The following is a 21,297-nucleotide window of genomic DNA, read 5'->3' as shown; positions in this document are numbered from 1 at the left end:
TTCATTTCGAAAATACAATTTCCCTTGTCCAAATCCAATGCTTCAAAGGTCAAAATTGTTCCTCTCAGAAAGAGGAATCTAGTCCCATGATTGGAATTTGTCACTGAGCTGCCAAATTAACACTCCCTCTCAGCTAGGGAGAAATTCCAACAGCATCATGTGATCATCATATGTATCCTGTCATCATCTCATGTCCCATCTCTACTCAACTCTATCTGCTGAATCATTCTCGAATCTAAAGAAGAAGAATCATCGGGGAGCTACAACTACCACCCTCTCATGACAATGAGGAAGGTCCTATGGGACACTCTCACCTCATGTCCATGATAGTGGGGAAGGTCCTATGGGACACTCTCACCCCAAGTCATCTCATAGGGGAGCATACGTCTTCCACCCTATGTCGAGCAATAGGTGAGATATGATATCTCATCCATCTTATTGCTTCCTGATCTTCCCAACAATGACCCTCAAGAGTCATGTGGTAGAACACCTGCATCATAATCGAGCTTGGGTGAGATACCCAACTTACCAAAGGTAAGGATCACACACCCCCAAGCTTTCTCAACCCATTGGCTAGACAGGGAGCTACAATCCTAACAAGCCCAGCTTGTGGGTATGATGCCAACTGGGGTATACTCTGCTAGACCAAGATAGGGGAGCTACATCTTCCACCCTATGGGTGACAGATACAGGGATACCCTATTGTCCAAAGATCCCTCAACCCCAAGAGCCCTCAATGCTCCATTCCCTCCTTGGGGAGCTCAACCAAGGGGGAAGAGCTATGCTCAGTGTTCTCGATCAACGATGTCTCTTATTAGGAGGGGTCCCATCCTTCAGTCCAAGCTTCTTTCAGAAGACCAAGAGCTTCCCTTTCGGCAAAGTCTTGGTGAGAATATATGCAATCTGCTCATTTGTCGATACGTGATGGAGTCTAACAGCTCCTCTTTGCACCATGTCTTGAATGTAATGATATTAGATCTCTATGTGTTGGACTTGTCATGAAATTTGAGATTCTTTGACAGTCAAATCCCACTCTTGTCACAATATATCACTGTATTGTCGAGGACCTGCTCAACTAACTCTCCAAAGATCTTTCTCAACCAAACTGCTTCATAGCTAGCCATGCTAGCAACAATATACTTTGCTTTGGCGATATTCAATGCTACAGAGTTTTGTTTCCTGCTCATCCAAGATATCATAGAAAATCCAAGGCTAAAACAACATCCATAAGTGCTCTTCCTGTCAACAACATTTCCAGCCCAATCAACATCAATATATCCATGAAGTCGAACATCTTTGGTAGAATATCTCAAACCAATGGTGATTGTCCCATGCAAATATATCAAAATGTGTTTAGCAACAACCCAATGTGCATGGAGAGGCTCGGTCATGAATTGGCCCAACGTGTTCACTGCATAGCATATGTCCCAATGAGTGTTCACTAAGAACATCAGAGCCCCAATCAATTGTCTATACTCGGAGGGATTTGCCAAATCAGGTCATGTAGTTTCTCCACATAGCTTCTTGAAATTCATTTCCATCGGTGTGGCCAAGGACTTGCATTTTGTCATTCAAAATCTGACGCAAATCTTAACAAAGATTTGCTTAAATCGACCTTTTTTTGGAGTTGGTTCCTTTAACTCGTTGCTTCCTTCAACCTCACGGGATCAAATCCCCGCGAAAGCTCAAATACAGTGGAAGAATTACAAAGAAAAATTCACAAAGTAGTCCCGCAACCTCCTTTACAGTTCCATGCAAATCCAGTGACACTAAAATTCAATTTGAAATAGTTATGGCCTTTCGAGCTGGCCCACATAACTTTTAATAAAGGAAAACCTCTCAACATGCTTGCTTCCTTGCGGACCCCACAACCCTGCCACTTAACGGATCCGGGTTTACGGTAAGTGTTTCCGTCACTGTCACTTGACGGTCCCTGGTCCCTTGGTCGCCGACGCTCAATTAAATTAACTTACGAGACTCCGGGCTTTCCGGGCAAAACTACCTCCGGGTAACTCCTCCGACACTCAACAAATTTGGGAAACAGAAAGAAATTTCTGTCACTGTCACTTGACAGTCTCTGGTCCCTGCGTTCAATTAAAAATAAAGCTACGGGATCCAGGATTTTGGGTTAAGATTCTGTTACGGGATTCCGTTAACAAACGGTCCCAGGCTCCAACAATTGACAGACTCTTCCAAAAACGAAAAGTGGCTAAGTCTTGGCCTTTTCAGTGTTATTCTCGGGTTCAACTCTCTGACTCCTCCCGACTCTCTGTGCTTTTTGGGCCTCTCCTCTTAGATTTGCGACACTTCTAAGGAAACTCCATTCCCTTCTCCGACCTCTTGCAATCACTCCAAAGTTGATATTGGATATTTTAAAGATCTCAGGCTTAAATAATTAAAACACAGGGTTTTACAGAACTATGTGAAAATAGAATTGCGGAAGTGTTGGTTATGATATTCAGAGTTCCCGTAGGCAAATTTCACTTGCACCCACTAGCTCACATTCTCATTAATCAACTAAATATTTAAAAAGATCCTTGAAGATAGGGTTCGATGACCAATTTGGGGAAAATTAAACAAACTACAACCACTACAACAAATTGTCTAACTTTAATAAATTAGATGACAATTTTATATAAATGCTAATTTAACAAACCACACTTTGAGGAACTAACTCCTCTGGTAAATGATTTTGACCTCTTGGTCAATGAGAATTATGGATGCCCTTTCATCATACTCCCAAGGAACAAAGATTTCGTGGGCTCCTTTCCATGAGTTCTTCAATGGATTTGCCACTTTTATGTATGAGTTCGACAATCATCCAGGTTGCATCTGTGACTGGCAGGGTCTTCCACTTAACCAAGTACTCAAAGTACTCTTTGTCCCTGGTCTTCTTGATCAATCTCTTGTCCAAGATCCCCTTTAGCTGCAAAGGTTTAGCTGCTAGCAACTGCTTTTCCCATTGTACTGATTGCTATTTCTGGTCACTAGTTGGCTGCTCTATGTCAGGCTCATACTTACGCATATGTGCTACATTAAAGATTGGTGAAATTCCAACTCCAGGTGGTAATTCAAGTTCGTAAGTATTGTCAAAAAAATTCTTTAGAATTCTATAGGGTCCCATCTTTTTAAATTTTAGTTTGTTGTATTCACCCTTGGGGAATTTCTCCTTCCTCAAATGTGCAAGTACCAGATCTCCAACCTCAAAATTTTGCTCTCTTCTACTAAGGTTTGCCTTGCTTTTATACTTCAAACCGCTGTCATACAGTTTCTGCTTCACTTGGTCATGGATCTCCTTTATAGTTGTTGCAAAACTCTCTCCTGCTGCCTTCTATGCTCCGCTCTTCCCAAATTCCTAAGTTCATGTACTCTTGGGTTCATCTCATATACAATCTAGAAAGGGCTTTGTCCAATGCTTCTATTGAAAGTATCATTGTAAGCATCTTTAGCTTGTGCTAGAATCTGATCCCACTGTTTAGGGTGGTCTTTAATTAAACTGCACAAAATGTTTCCTAAGCTTTTGTTCACAAATTCAGTATGGCCATCAGTCTATGGGTGATATACTGAACTATACTGCAGTTTTGTGTCAAATTTCTTCCACAAGGTTCTCCAGAAATGTCCCAAGAATTAGAATCCATGTCTGAAACAATGCTCTTGGGAATTCCATGTACTCTTACCACTTCCTTAAAGAATAGATTAGTAATATGGCTAGCATCAATAGTCTTAGCACAAGGAATAAAATAAGCCATTTTTGAAAACCTATCTACAACCACAAAGACAAAATCATTACCTTTCTGTGTTTTAGGCAATCCCAAAACAAAATCCATACTTATTGAATCCCAAGGCCTCTCTGGAATTGGCAATGGGGTATACAATCTAGTGCTCTAGCTTCTCCCTTTGGCATACTGTCAGGTCCTCTTCACAAATTTCTGCACACCAGATCTCAGTTTTTGCCAATAGTAATGTCTCCTCAGTGAGTCATAAGTCTTATCTTGCCCAAAATGTCCTCCAAGGCCTCCACTGTGTTTCTCCCTAATCAAGTTGTGTCTCATAGAACAATTTGGAATGCACAACTGGTTGTTCTTGAAAAGCAATCCATCTTGAATAATGTAATCAAGCCATGAACTCCTATCTTGGGAAGCTGAACTCTTACAAGCTTCAAAGGCCTCCTTGAAGTCTGCATTCTCTTGATACAACTCCTTTATAAAGTTGAATCCCAAAACTTGAATTTGACTCACCTACAATAAAAGTTGTCTCCTGCTCAAAGCATTTGCGATTTTATTAAATTGGCCACTATTGTGCTTTAAAACAAATGTAAAACTCTGCAAGTACTCAACCCACTTAATATGTTTCTGGTTCAACTTAGGCTGCTGCATTATATACTGAGGAGCATGATTATTAGTGTATAGAATAAATTCTCTAGACAACAAATAATGCCTCCATTTCTTAAGATATTGAACCACTTCATGAAGCTCTTTGTCACAGGTTGTGTACTTTCTCCTGGCCTCGTTCAACTTCTCACTGTAATAGGCTACAAGCCTGTCCTCCTAGCTAAACACAACTCCAATCGCATTATTGTTGGCATCGGTCTTCACTTGAAAAGGCTTATTAAAATCTGGATGAGCAAGCACTGGCTGCTCTATGATCTTCCTCTTCAACATTTGGAACCCTTTTTCAGAATCATCAGTCCATCTAAATGGTTGTTGATTCTTCTTCACTGTCTATACAATTGGTGCGCTCATCTTGCTGAAATTTCTAAAAAAACTTACTGTAAGAACTCTCCAAACCATGAAAACTTCTAACTTCAAAAGCACTTTTTGGAGAGGGCCATTCAAGGATAACTTTCACCTGAACCTGGATCCATCTTCAATCCTTCTCTGGAAATCACAAATCCCAGATATACCAACTCGAACTTTAAAAAAGATCATTTCTTCAAATTTACAAGCAACTTCTCTTGTTGCAACTTTTCTAACACATACCTCAAATGCCTCAGATGCTCCTCCTTTGTTTGACTGTACACTAAAATGTCATCCAGGTAAACAATCACAAACTTCCCTATAAACTCCTTCAATACTTCATTCATCAACCTCATGAATGTATTAGGTGCATTAGATAGTCCAAATGGCATGACCATCCATTCATACAAACCTTCACTAGTTTTAAATGTAGTCTTCCACTCATCTCCCTCTCTGATTCTGATTTGATGGTATCCACTCTTTAAATCAATTTTGGAAAACCAACAAGCACCACTCAAACAATCCAATAAATCATCAATTCGTGGCAGGGGAAAACGATACTTGATTGTAATTTTGTTCAGGGCTCCGAAGTCTGTACACATGCGCCACCCTCCATCCTTATTTGGAGTCAACACTATGGGTACAACACATGGATGACGACTCTCTAACCAGTGCCTTATCCAACAAATCCTGCACTTGTTTTCTGACTTCTTCATTCTCCTTAGGTGTCATGCGATACACAACTTTATTAGACAAACTAGCTTCTGGTATCAAGTCAATGTGATGACTTATACTCCTTATTGGTGGCAACTCACTTGGAAAATCATCCACCACAATATCATGATACTCTTCCAGCATCTCTTGAATTTCTAGAGGCAAATCAAAGATAGTATTAGAAGTAAGAACTACTCTAGGCTTACAAATAATAACAAAATTTGCCTCTTTTGGCTTCATCTACTGCAGAAATTCCTTGCCACTCATCAATAATGCCTTTGAATCACTGCTTTTAGAAGTCCCTTCTTTCTACAATCACAACAAAGTATGCTTGATGCCATCCTTTTGGAACTTATAAGTGTTCCTCTTGCCATCATACACCACACTTCTGTCAAACTACAATGGTCTTCCAAGCAGAATGTGACACACATCCATCAACATCACATCACACAAAATTTTGTCTTGGTAGCTACTAATTTGTAGCTCAACCTCACACTATCCATTGACCAAAATTTTTCATCCCTTATGAAACCAAGATACCTTACAGGGTGTTGGGTGCTTCTGCTTCTTCAATTGTAGCTTCTCTAAAACCTCTGTGGACACTAGGTTGTCTGTGCTACCACTATCAATCACCACTTTACAACACTTACCCTGGACCTTGCAAATAGTCCGGAACAAGGTTCTCTTCTGAGCTGGTGCAACAACTTCCTTCTCCTGCTTGATCAACACCTTTTTCATCATCAAGGCTTCTCCTATCTCTGGCACATTCTCTGATTCTTGCTCCTCTACCTCGTCCTTTTCTACTGGAGCTGTAACTAAATTCCTTTGGCCTGGCTCTGTATTCTTTGGACAATCATATGCCATGTGTCCGAGCTTGCCACACCTATAGCAACAAACCTCTCTCTGCCTCTTCCTCCTCCTCTGGAAAAGGATCTTCGACCTCTAGACTCTCCCTCTTGTTGTTGTTGCGGACTAGAGCTACTAGAACCATATTTAGATGCAATAGACCTCCCTTTGATTTGTTGTTGTTCTCTGCTTCTAGCAATACATTTTCATCTGCTTGCTTGTTTCCTTGCAAGCTTCTCCTATGCTTTCAAAGCCAACTGGTATGCCTCCTCCACTTTGCTTGGAGACAATACACTTACCTCATCTTGAATGTCTAGTTTGAGCCCAGTGATGTACCTTGCAGTCTTCTCTGTAGAATCTTCCACATATCTAGCTCTAATGTTCACTTTGTAAAATTTCTCTGTGTATTATGTATCTGTCATACCTCTCTGTCTAAGGTTCTGCATACTTCTAAACAAATTTAGCTAGTAATATTTGGGTAGAAACTTACCTCTAATCTTTGCCACCATTCTATCCCAACTCTTGATCTTCTGATTATTCTTTCTTCTCCTCTTTGTCTGCACACCATCCCACTAGAGAGCTGCATGTCCCTTCAATCTTGTCATTACAAACTTGACCTTCTTCTCTTCATCCATTTCCTCATATTCAAAGAACTTGTCCATCTCTGTGATCCAGTCAATCAACTCCTCCGGATTCATACTACCTGTGTAGGAAGATAGATATGGTTTTGGTTTCACGAAAGAACCCAAAATTTCTCTTAGAACCTTGGCCTTCGCTGGTTCTTCTACTACTTCTTCTGTAATTTCTTCCTCCTTAGAACTCTCATCTCTAGCTTCTAGTTCTTTGTGTCGACCAGTTTCCATTGCTTCCATTCTGTCCTCTAGCCAATGCATCACTCTCAACATTTCTCTATTAGAAATTAGTCTCTGTCCTTGTCCTCTTGCACCTCGTCCAATGCCTATTTGAACTTTGGGCGACATGATTCCTTCTCATGTTCTTGAAGCAGACGTAGGGTCTGCTCTGATACCACTTGATGCAAATCTCAACAAATATTTTCTTAAATCGACCCTTTTTTGGAGTTGGTTCCTTTAACTCGGTGCTTCCTTCAATCTCATGGATCAAATCCCTATTAAAATTCTGTAGAAATAAGCTCAAATATAGTGGAAGGATTACAAAGAAAAATGCACAAAACAGTCCTATAACCTCCTTTACAGTTCCGTACAAATCCTGCGACACCATGACCCTCACTCTTTAAAATTCAATTAGAAATATTTACGGGCTTTCGGCCTTCTAGGCTGGCCCACCTAACATTTAATAAAGGAAAACCTCTTCACACTTGCTTCCTTGTGGACCCCACAACCCCGCCACTTAACAGATCTAGGGAATGAAAAGTGTTTCCATGATGTCACTTGGCGATCCCTGGTCCCTAGTCCCCGATGCTCAATTAAATTAACTTATGAGACTTTGAGCTTTCCAGGATTTCCCAGCCTTGAGTCAAAACCACCTTTGGGTAACTCCTTCAGCACTTGACGGATCTGGCAAACAAAAAGAAATTTTGTCATTGTCACTTGATAGTCCTTGGTATTTGGCGCTCAATTAAAAATAAAGTTACGGGATCTGGGATTTCAAGTTAAGACTCTGTTACGAGATTCTGTCAACAAACTGTTTGGGGCTCCAACAATTGATATACTCTTCTAAAAGTGAAAAATGTCTAAGTCTTGGTATTTTCAGTTTTATTCTTGGGTTCAGCTCTCTGACTCCTCCCGATTCTCAGTGCTTGTTGGGCCTCTCCTATCGGCTCTACGACACTTCTAAGGCAACTCCTCTCCCTTCTCTGCCCTCCTGCAATCGCTCCGAAGCTGATATTGGACATTTAAAATATCTCGAGCTTCAATAATTAAAACACAGGGTTTTACAGAACTTCGCGAAGATAGAATTGCATAAGGACTCATTATGATATTCAAAGTTATCGTTGGAAAAATTGCACTCGCACCCACTAGTTCACTTTCTCATTAATAAAAAAATATTTAAAATTACATCAATTTGGTTCAAAGGATTTGAGGACCAATTTGGGGAAAATTAAACAAACTACAACCACAACAACAAATTGTTTAATTTTAATAAATTACATGGCAATTTTAAATAAATGTTAATCTAACAAACCACACTTTGAAGAACCAACTCTTCTGGTAAATGATTTTGACCTCTACCTCAATGAGAATTACAAATGCCCTTGCATCAAAATCTTTCCAACAACTTCACAACATATTTTCCTTCTGAAAGAAGGATCTCACCGGGCCTTTGCCACACCTTAAGGCCTAGGAATTAGTGCATGAGTCTAAGGTCCTTTATCTCGAATTCAGAGGCTAGATCTTTCTGACACTCAATCATCAGAGGCTCACTACCTATCATAAATAGATCATCAACATATAAAACCAAAATCAATGTCATACCTCTTTGGGAAAATTATAGACTTATAATTTGACAACATAAATTATCAACCAAGGGTAGGTAAGCTTATGATATGCTGCGCAAAATATATGCAGGCTAATACCTTAAGTGTTTTCTAATTCAACCATTCATACACACAACTTCTAATGTCTCTTTTCTGCATCAACACTTGGCAACAAAGGCTATTGAGTGGATCCAATCATCCCTCTACAACTCTTGATATTGCTGATGTTGATAAGAAAAGATAAAATACCAAACAGACAGTCATAAAAATCAAGAAGCTAAAACCTGATTAAATGATTCCAAACACATTTATCAAATAAACTTCTTCATCCAACCATTTCACATATGCTGCTAAAATTCAGAAAAAAAGAGATACTAGCTGTGAAAATAACTTATTGATGCATAAAAAAAACTCAAAAGAAATACAAACACTGTAACTAATGGAGTTGTGAGCAAAGGGGGCCCTCCCTTACTCACAACCCCTCTATTGTTAGAGGAGTTTATGCAAGGAGATCAACAGAACATATAACTTTTTATTAATCTGAAAAGTATTACAAAGATGTACAAGTCTGATATGTTCGACCAACCAACCCCCTTGCAAATGAAACATAATGAAATTTATACAAGTTCAAAGGCATATGTTTGCCTGAATTAGGAAAACTACTATGCTGTAACTACTTGCTATCAATAACTAAAAAAAATGACAAAATAGCTCTGTTGAGTTTGATCCATGACTGAAAGCATGGATCAAACTAATTTCGTTACATTGCTGGAGCTTTTTCCCAATACAACCATCGAGAAGAGGACTGAAGATCTGGGTGGTTTCAATGATGAATTCGAGGCAGCCAATAGGACAACGTCCATGTAGGTGGATTTCCTCATAAAACCCATGTTCTCGTTCTTCTTGAAACTAAGTGGAACATATCCAACCACCGATTCTGCTGCAGGAAATCTAGGCGGTTACAGGAAATCCGCATCTACAGGAAATTGCGGAGTGTCTGCAGGAAATCGGCGACCATGACTGTCTATAGGAAATCGCGGAGCTACTTCAAATCATGACTAATCTGCATAAGATTTCGATCAGTCAAACTTGATAATTCGATTAGGAAATGATTAACTTCAAGAAACACTTAAGAACAAGGTAAAATAATACTTTTTAAGATGATTTTCATACCGTGAGCACACAACACCCTTTTGGTCAAAACTTAGGTAATATAGGTGAAATAGGAGTAGTTAGGAGTCAAAAAGAGTTCAAAAAGGGGGAAGCAAGGTCTTAGGAGGCTATCAAAAATTGAGAAAAATGGGACTCAACATCTCCCCCACACCTAGCTTCTTGCATGTCCCTTATGCAAGCAAAAATGTTGCATCCTTAGGAAAAAATCAGTGCTCACCCTATGCTACTGCTACTGCAGCCAAGTGGTCTAATTGGGCTCTGCTGGACTCTTCCCTAACCAGATTATGATACTCCTCATTCTTTTTCTGCAGGTGATCAATTTGGGCCTGTTTCTTCTTCATAATCCAAGCTTCCTTTTGATGCCACTCATCATACTCCTTCTGCATGCGTAGGCTATTTTCCCTCAAGGTTTCGTTCTCCTTTTGAAGGACCCGCTCAGACAAAGTAAGTTCAGCAATGGTTTCCTCCAATTCCTTCTGGGATTGTTTCTTCTTAGAAGTTCCCTCTCCATCATGCTGTCCTTGAGAGGACTGGGGAAAACTTGGTTCCTCTTTACCTGGTGATCTCCAACTATTTTCTCTCCGCTTTCTTACAACTGTGAATTTTGAAAAGATACGACCTCCACTTCTTCTCTGTTAATAAATTTAGTTGTCTCCACCTTCCCTTTCCTTTTGGACAGGTCTCAGGACCTCTTACTCTTTTTATCAGTTTTAATTGGTGGTACCCCTTCCTCTGCATTTTCCTCTATTGCCAGCTTCGTAGCCTGGCTTCTTGTAAAGCGCTTGGCAGGGGTAGAAGGGCCCTTCAATTTGGAATTTTTCCCTATGGTCTCCCCAGTCACCACCACTTCCTCTTCTGTCAACAGACCATGGGTTTGGGGTTTATTTTTCGGCTTTTCTGCTGGCTCTTCCTCCTTGGGTTCCGACGAACTAGGGTCCTTCTCATCCTCCAGGAAGTAATTCTCTAACAATAATTCTTCCCATGTTTTCTTCTTCTTCCACAGGACCTCTGTCATGATAATTTTTATCAACGCATAGTGATAGAGGTTTTCCTCTATGTGGGCTGCCCTTGCCTTGGCAGCAGTGGACATTTTCATCAGGGACATTCTTAAATAGTAGGGAAAATTAAAAGGTCTGTCTCGGAAGTGGCCGAGAAGATGCATATGAAACAAAAATGCTAGCCCAAAACGGCCTTCACAGGTTATGTATTTCTGCAGGAAAAATAAAAGGTGTTGATACTTACTTCTAAGGAAATCTTGTGGGATTCCCTTGCTCCAATCAGGATTTGCATGTTCTTTCCGGAGGAAGGGTGCACAAATTTTTTTGTTAAACCGCTGATTCTTGAACCAACACTCCCCTTCCTGTGGGATACCGCAAGCTCAAGCTACTAGCTCCTCTGTCAACCTAAATTGAAATTTCCTCGCCTGCGCTTTGTCGTCATTTAGATTTAGAGCAAAGGACTTTGTTACCTTCGAATTATGCCCACTAAATTTCAGAAACAGAGGCAGCCACCCTGCCTTCTCCAGTCTCGCTTTACTTTGGGGGTTGGCGTCCAACAGCGCGGGACCCTGAGGTTCAAACCTGACAGCAGAACACATGTTCGACATAGCTAGGGACGAGAGAGAACAGAGTTGATTCAACTCATAGAGATGCCTCTAAGACTTAGCGCAAAAAAACTCGACAACGATAGTTTAAATTTGGAAGTATTAAGGAAATGTGGCAACTTTCAAAAAATACAGGATGTGATCATGATTGTCATCATGATCCGTCCTGTAGGATAAATCTTGAAAAGATATCCGAAGGACGTGTCAGAGCAATGATGGTCGGGAATGGAACTCGATTTATGACATAATGGCTCGTAGCTGCCTTCTTCTGCAAGGGTTACCATGACTTACATTCATGCAAAATTTAAGAATTAAAGTATCATTACCTTTTACCTTAAGCATCCTGTCGCTAATCGTACCTTACCGACCTTACCTTTCAACAGTCCAGTACTTAGATGACGACTGATCTTGGTCTTGAAATAATAACCCACCTTGAAATCACATCATATGCACAATTGTATAGTTCATGGTCTCTATTAATAATGAAAATGACTAGTATTTTTTCAGATTATTTTGGAATAATGTTCTGTCTGTACTTTGTTCTTCAGGAAATTAGTGGTGTTGCTACAGGAAATGGAACCGCAACTGCTGAACTTCTGCAAGAAACTGTTTCTTCCCCTTTTTTGTACATTTCATTGCACAATGTAGGTGCTGATCTTGAATGTGCAATGATCTCATTGGATTACCGACCATTAAAGTCAGCTGTTAACCAATGCGAGGCCCATCACCATTAATGAGAGTGAGGACCAAGGTATATTTGGTGCATCCTTTTAGGTGTGAATTTATGAGCTGTTGTCAAACTCTTTGTAGGATTCAACATTCAAGGAGCCATAATGAATCCCCATTGCTGCTGGCAAGATACCCTACCATTAAGACATACAAGATTCAAGGCATCACAAGACTCTGATCTTACACCCAGATAATTTGTTGATGTTGATGGGCCAAGATTGTTGGAAGGAGGGCCTTAAGAAATCCCACGTTAGTCCAACACGAGCAATCCAAAAATTTACTGAAGACAAAATTTATTTTAAGGATCCAAAGGATCTACTATCCTGTGATTTTAATGAGCCCAGGCCAGTTCATGCTCACCAGATTTCAATTTTAGAGAGTTTAAAATACTGAAAAAGGAGACTCCAAGGGGGCTCCTTTTCCGTAATTAGTCTATTGGGGCCAGAAAAAGGAATAAACCTATAACCGATAGAATTTCCTTTCATGGTTTATTGAGCATGAGAAGGAAAAAGGTAAGCTCAGTTTATTATGGCAGAAAATCAAGAAGAGGTAGTGGAAGGAATGATTCCTTCTCCCACCATTTCCAGCTCTTTCTTCTTCACAATTTCTTCCACAAATTCCTCCTTAGATTGAGGTTTTTGATATAGCTTGAGTCTGTGCCCATTCACCAAGAAAGTGATATTCTCGTCATCAATTGTTTTGACGCGAATAGATCCATTATTGAAAACTTTCTCAACTTCATAAGGACCCAACCAATGTGTGTTGAATTTCCCTTTAAAATTCTTAAATTTCGAATCAAACAACAATGCCTAGTCTCCCTCTTTGAACTTCTTTTTCTTAATGTATCTGTCGTGCCATTTAGCCCGTTGTTGTTGGATCAGATCGGTATGCTGAAAATCATCCTGTCTAATCTCATCCAACTCATTGAGATGGAGGATTATCTGCTGTTGTGCCTCATTAAGGTCTATACCCAAATCTGCTGCCATCTTAAAAGTTTTGATCTGAAATTCAATTGGCAGTAACACTTGTTTTCCATACACTAATTCATATGGAGAGAAGCCAATGGTATTCCTCCATGTGATCTGATAGGCCCATAATGCCTCAGGAAGTCGATCAACCAATCCTTCTTATGTAATTGCATCGTCTTTGTGAGGAATGTCTCAAACACCTTATTTTTTGATTCCACCTGCCCATTGGCCTATGAATAGTAAGGGGTGGACTTCCAATGAGTAATCTGATATTTCTATACAATTCCCTGCATAATCTTTGACACAAACTGAGTACCCTAATCAGTAACAATTTCCCGGGGTACCCCAAATCTTACAAAAACATCAGAAAAAAGAAATTCTACCACTGCTTTCTCCGTTCTCTAGGTAGTGCTCTTGCTTCCACCCACTTCGTCACATAATCAGTACAAACCAAAATATACTTCTTACCTTTGGACATAGGATTGATGGGACCTACAAAATCAAGAGCCCACCTCTCGAATGGTTCTATGAGAACTTGTGGCTGCAAAGGCATTTCATCCGATTGGACAGGTCGCCCTATTCTCTGGAAGCTATCACATTTACGCACATACTCCTTTGCATCTTTAAAAAGACTCGACCAATAGTACCCGGAGTGGAGGATCTTATAGGCTGTCTGCTTATCTGCAAAATGTCCTCCATAGGGTTCATCGTGACAAGCTCTCAAGATATCATACATCTCGTCCTCCCTGACACACCTGCGAATAATCAAATCAGGTCTGATGCAAAAGAGGTCTCCTTTTACCCAAGAGTAATTAGCACTTTTCCTAATAATTCTTTTCTTCTGACTAGATGAAAAGTAGGGGGTAACTTTCTTGCAGCAAGGTAGTTGGCCATATCTGCAAACCAAGGTGTTTTAACAGAGATAGAAAACAAATTTTCATCGGGAAAGTTATCATTAACAGGAACATCCTCACCTGCATGGTTGAGCCTAGATAGGAAATCAACTACCTGATTTTCTTTTCCGGGCTTGTCCAATACCGTGACATCAAATTCCTGCAGCAACAAAAGCCACCTAGTAATCCTGCCATTAGTGACTGGTTTGTTCATGAGATATCGAATAGTAGAATGATCAGTATGTACAAAAACTTCATAACCAGTGATGTAATGTCTAAACTTATTAATAACATAAATTACAACAAGGAATTCTTTCTCAGTTATGGTGTAATTCAGTTCTGCAGGAGTTCAATTTTTACTGATAAAATAGATAGCATGAGTTACAAGATTTTCCTCTTGGCCCAATATCGCTCCTATAGCTAAATTAGAGGCATCAGTGGAAATATGAAAGGGCAATTTCCAATATGGACCTCTCAAGACAAGTGCTGAATAAAGTTTTTCCTTTAGTGTATCGAATGCAGCTTGACACTCATCACCCCAATGAAATTCAGATTCTTTGGTCAATAATTTAAACAATGGCAAGGTTGCATGTCAAAGGAAACTTCGAACTCCCTTTTGACTAGTTGGTGGGGACAACTTTTCAATTACTTTAATATTAGCCAGATCAAATTTAATTCCTGCAGCAGAAACATGATGACCCAAAACAATACCTTTAGTCATAATCATGAAACATTTTTCATTACTCAATGAAAGATTAGTTTCTCTACATCTCTGCAAAACTCTCCTAAGATTATGTAGAGCTTCTTCAAAAGTATCACCCATTACTGTAAAATCGTCCATGTAAACCTCTACGCAATCATGCAAAAGATCAGAGAAAATACCAAGTATCGCCCTTTGAAATGTGGCTGGTGCGTTGCATAAACCAAATGGTAGTACCTTATATGCATAGGTTCCCCAAGGACATGTGAATGTTGTCTTCTCTTGGTCCTCTGGAGCTATCCTAATTTGGTTGTACCCACTAAACCCATCTAGGAAAGAAAAATACCTCTTCCCTGCTAGAGTGTCCAACACTTGGTCTATAAAAGGCAAAGGAAAGTGATCTTTTAATGTAGCTTTGTTTAGTTCCCTATAATCCACACACACTTGCCATTTACCATTATTTTTAGGGACGATAACCAGTGGGGATACCCATTGGCTGTCTGAAATAGGATAAATGAACCCTACATTTAACAATTTCTGCAACTCATTTTTTACAATTTCTCTCAAAGTAGGGTTCATTCTCCTTTGCGGTTGTCTCACAGGCTTGGCATTTCCCTCTATGTAGATATGATGAATGCATGTATCCGGGTGAATACCCCTCATGTCTGTGTATTCCCAAGAAAATGTATCCGAAAAGTCTTTCAATGTTTGAATTAATTGCTCCTCCTGTTCTTGATATTTAGGGTTTTTCTAGAAGAAATTTCAATTACCTTACCTCCACATTCAGTCATTGAATATGCAGGAAATGTAGATAAGAGGGTTGAATATAATTCAGTTGCTGTATCATATTTATAAGAGTTCTACAGGTTAGTAATGATATCTAGATTAGGACTAAACTACCCCTCTAAATGCTGTGAAAAATCAGGATTAGAAATATGACAATTTATCAGATTTTCCTCCAAATTTTCCTTAAGGCTCATGGCTTGGGCTATTGTCAATACTGGGTGAATAGCTTCTGAATCATGTTCTTCATCATCCCAATAGGTATTTTCCGACTTTAGGAGAGGTTTGGTAGGGGGGTATAGGTTGATGTGTTTAGTTTTAGCCCCATGAGCGATGGTCATGTTTCCAGACCTACACCCTATGTAGGCATCAACCGTAGCCAACCAAGGTCAACCCAAGATCAAATGTAGGCATCAACCGTAGCCAACCAAGGTCTCCCCAAGACCAAAGGATGCCCTCCCAAGTTGGTATTAGGTTGAAGAACATAGAAATCTCCAGGGTATTCCTAGGAATATAATGAAATGACAATGTCTTCTAATACATCCTCTGGCTTTACCTTAGACATATCTGCCAGTTCTAACATGGTAGGAGTAGGAAGTAAGTCAAAGGACCCTATGTGAGACAATGTCTGCATGGTCATCACATTGATGGCTGCACCTAAATCGATTAGAGTGTTTCTTATTGGATACTGGTTGAAGGGAAAATACCCCTAGGGTCCTTTGGGCTAAGACTCTACTAGACTGAAAATTGCTTATTCAAAGAAACACACACACACAGCCATCATTTTACTTTTAAGCAAATGCTAACGTTAAGGGCACTTACCTAAGGTCCTACGTTCGAGAAGACCTTAAGGGTCCAAACCCTTCTTGGAGTTCCCTTCTTCTTTCTTTGACCTGCAAGACAAACAAATCAAGGAACACAACAATACAAGTGCAAATACTTATATATAAATCATCTTCATGCTATAAAGTTAGTTATAAAAAATCTTTAAGTAACCACTTTCATAAGAATTCAACACAAGAATCTCATAAGCATAAAGAAAGATTATTCGGGAACAAAGACGTGTTTCTTTATATATAAAGGCAAATAAAGTACATATATCGGAAAGATATCACCTGAACACCTTCAGCAGGCTCCAAGCAAGCTTCCTCCCGGATTCGTTCCAGCCTCAAGCCTCCAACAAGAGCTCCTTCCAAGTCTTACCCAATGATGATGTCAAGGATGAATGATCACCAATACACATGGAAACAAGGGTTTCCTATGCAAAATGGGGGAAGTGCAGAATGCACCAAGGACTTCAGACCTGGTCTAAGGGAAAAATCTCAGCATAATAATCTTGCTCTCCTTTCTCTCTCCCCTTGGCCTTCCCTTTGATGTCTTTTTATACCCTCTCCAAAGTAGTTTTTTAGTTAGGAGTTGGTTGGGAACAGTTGGGCCACGGGCACTAACAGGTGATCTAGCAGGTAAACCCGCGATCACCGCCCGAAAAAGAGGAAATTATATTTTTTTTAAGTGTTTTAATAGATACACGCGGGTTGGGTATGACATACTCGCGTGTACACGCGTTTAACACAGGGCAAAGTCGCGTATAGGGAATAAAACACTGTTTTTTAAATTTTTGGACCAGGTCTGGAAGGAGGGGTTGCCCTAGGCCATAAGTGCAGCATCACAAACCATAAGAGTGAGATTTGGAGCTATAACAGATGCCCCCTAATGTATGAGGTCAGAAGGGGAACATGATGGCCGAAATACATTAAGTAAGTACAAGGAAAGGAACTCTGCCGAAAAATCGAGGAGGACTTCACCAGAATTCAGCCTGCCAAGCCACCAAAAGGAGATCAGAAAGAAACACTGTCTGAGGCGGGCATACCCATGCTCAGGAAAAGTAAAGCATGTCCGCATATCAAGCACAAGCGGATCCACTAAGTACACAAGTATAAATGACTATAAAATACATAATGGATCATCTGATCATAATGAGTAAGTACATGTCGGAATATCACATATAAAACTGTCAATGATGCTGAAAGATGCAACGGATCACTGAAATCAAAGACTGATCCCATAAGGTACCAACTGAACATGATGGAATAGGATGGTACTACACTGCAAACTCAGGTGCCAGCATATAGAATGTCGCCATGACTGACTGCAACATATAAGGTGGAGTGGTATCAACTAGCAGCAACAGGAGCAACTGTCAAGTGAACCAATGAATGCTGATACAACCTGAGGTCTTCACCGACCGCCGTGGTACATTTCTACACCATGGGAATAAATGATCTGAAGTCGACCATGTGAGAAATCGTTTGATTACCGGTCATTGATGTATACCGTTAACAAACGCGAGACTACTCACCGATAATGATAATGAGCGTCAAGGTACCCAGTACAATCTAACAAGTGTGAATAGATGAGCTGAAGTCGAACACCTGTAAGAATCTATCAATCAGGAGACAATGATGGTTTCCCACTGTCGATAGCGAGGAATCTGCCACTAATGACTGCAAACCCCAAGGTACTGCCAAATGGACTCTAGATCTTTTCCCCAGAGCAATGAGTCGGAGTCGATAGGGAAAGATCCGCTAGAAGGAAGGCATTAAGGCATCCTCCATCAATCTAGCGCGAGTGTAACCCGTAGGCCAATAATGTGGAAGGAATCGGACGAAAAAGATGTAGTAACCCAACCGAAGTACGTTTCCGGCGTACACAAGATGTGGCTAGCGCACGGCAGAAACCCTCTGAACCAACCAATAATGAAAGCTGACACAGAGGCGAGGTATCCACCAATAGGGTCAAATGGAAACCAAGGTACTGCACGAATCCCAATGTGTGATAATGTATGCTGATGTCGAACACAAGGGAAACCACTCAGTCAAAGACCCATGATACTGATCGATGCTGAGCACAAGGTGACCCATCAATAATGAAAATAGGGCCAGGGTGCGGTCTCTAGGTCTGCCCTCAGAGCAATGTGTCGTCGTCGATAAGGACAAGACCCGCCAGCAAGAAGTCAATGGGGACCTTCTCAAACCGGCACGAGTGAAGTGGACCAATATAACTGATGTGATGATAGACATGACACTGACAACCAGGGATGGCCGACTGAAAAATGAGTCAAGAGACACCGCAGAAAGGCCGACTCAGGCTAACTTCCCTTGAACAAAAGCACGACTCAATGTGACTATGTGACAGCATATAATGAATCTGTATAAGTTCGTCATGCAGGAGGCACGAACGAACCCTCCATATGATTGGAAGAGATAACCAATCGGGGGAGGACTGACTCGATAACAAGGTTATGGCTTACCTAAGTCAAACTAAATCCCACCCATACGGAGGAGACTTTGTTTTGAGTGCTTTGTTCCAGGGCGACACGACTGACTCTAGCTGCCAACAATAAATGGAAATAATGTCCCTGTCCCCGCTCTTTTTGGAATATTTAATTTTTTTGTCTTTTTCTGATAAGCCGGAAAAAGAATAAAAGAATGCTATGGTACAGTGGAAAGAACGAGTGTCGGTGAAACAGATGATCTAGTTCCTGGGAAAGGAACTTTCCTATGCTCAATGCAGGGAGGTGAAAAACTGGTCAGTGACACTCAGAGGTATGTTCCTTCCACGGATCTGGGTATGTCAAGCTGCAGAGGTCAAGGGTATGCAAGGTTGATTTTGCAGACGTCATGGTCAAAAGTGGGCTTAAACACGAGTCCAAGTGAAGCCGGCTATAGGCCAAAAGGTGCAAATGGTCAACATGCAATGCAGAAGTACAACTCAACACACATAGGAGCCTCTAGGGTATAAGGCCAGAACGAAGCGAAGAAGCAAAGAAGAATGAGTCTTCAACGCATAAGTCATGGCGGGACTACAGAGGACTCCCGAGCCTACTCAAAACGAAGCAGCATGGGCAACAAATGTCAGTGAGGTGCTAACTAGGATGCCCATGTAAAAGGATGGCTCTACCATCATGTCATGATTTAAAGAATCGGCGAGTGAAAATGGCTTGCGAACCATAACATGATGGGGTCGACCCTACGGCAGATGTATCGGTCAAATGGAGGCTACCATGCATAGTGCAACGGAAAAAATGGTGTCCCTAACCTATATGCCAGTGAGAACACGATACCTGCCATGATGGGTCAACAGTCATGGAACCGTCTCGAACCGTCGAAAAATGTCCAAAATGTCCTGAACAACAACTCAATCTCGACATTCCAAGCTCCCAAGTTAAAAGTGACATGAAACCAAACAAAATAAAATTTTGAAAAATTTTTGCATTTTCAAAACTTATAAAAAGAAATTTTGGACTTACCATTTTCACCGTTTGACTTGGAGAGCAAATTGTGGAGCAAAAGGAGCAAACTTTCCCCGTGACTTATTCAACCGTTCAAACTTGCCGAAAACTTCCAGGTAAGCACTAAACTTGTCTTGCAATCAATTGTGATAGTTTTTAGGAAGTTTAATTAATGTTTCACCGTTAGATTTTTGCAAGAAATTGCTCTGCGGCGTACACGCGGGTTGGATGTATATAAATCGCGTATACGACGGCCCTACACGCGACTGTGTATAGGGTAAACCGCGTGTGCGCATCGAAAAATGTTTATACAAAAAACTAATGGATGAAAATGATTTTTCCTTCCAGGATGACTCTCACATGGCGTGAAAGAGAGCACTCAGCTGTAGATAATGAAGTTATGGACAATGATGAGGCATTAGATGCCTTACGGGGATGCGGATTGTTAAAATTCTTCAAGTTGCCGAATATGAAAGCAAATGTGCGTCTGCTCGAGAGACTTATTGATTATTGGGATGTCGAGGAAGAAGCTTTTATGATTGATCAGATGCCCCTCAGGATAGAAGTGGAAGATATATATTTCATCACGGGCCTTTCCCGAAGGGGAGAGGTAGTACACTCCTGGGGCAGGACCCGGAATAGTCTCAGTGTGGACGAATATGTACAACTTTACTGCCCAGGTCATCGGAAGGTCGGGAGTCAGATCTCGATCCCACACGTGGCGAGTTTGTCACTGCGGATAATCTTGTTCACCATAGCTCGAGTGAACGGATCATCTTCGCTACATCAGGCATCACGGGTGAACATGAGCGTAGCAGTGGACTGTCTCACCACGGTGTTTGACTGGTGTACTCCTCTACTTGCCAACATGAAGGAGCAGCTTGCTTCTATCAGGAAGGGACAGACCAAGAACTTTGGGTATGGAACCATTTTATGCACATTTTTCTTCGAGAAGGTTCCCGCACTCCGCCCCAGGGTAGCAGTTCCCATCAGTAGTCCACGTGATCCACGTATGGGCCGGTGGGCTGACTTGATGAAACGTCTGGGGGGTGGGGAAGTGCCCAGGAATGCATTCGACGACGACTTTTTTGCTTGGTGGGAGCAACAGATCATCGCCATAGACGACTACCCCTATGCTGGACTGGATTTCCGAGGAGATCCTGACCTAGTGCTGCCACCAGATGCAGCATGGGGCGAGATCGGTAAGATTTTTTGATTTTTATGATTTTATGATTTTTAGGATTTTTCAAATATAATGATGAACTTTGAAAAAAAATATTTTTGATGAGATTCAAATGGCTAATATGATGATCATGTTCCAGACATTGGGCCTGTGCGACCAGATGGATTCCCACGGCACGGACGGCGTGGCCGAGGAGCGAAGAGGCGGCTGCGGATTGCGGAAA

The sequence above is a fragment of the Pinus tabuliformis genome, chromosome J (genome assembly GCF_031772625.1).
Source record: "Pinus tabuliformis cultivar Carrire ecotype Pingquan chromosome J, CPIR1, whole genome shotgun sequence".
In the NCBI taxonomy this organism is placed as follows: Eukaryota; Viridiplantae; Streptophyta; class Pinopsida; order Pinales; family Pinaceae; genus Pinus; species Pinus tabuliformis.
Note: the sequence above shows the minus strand (reverse complement) of the source record.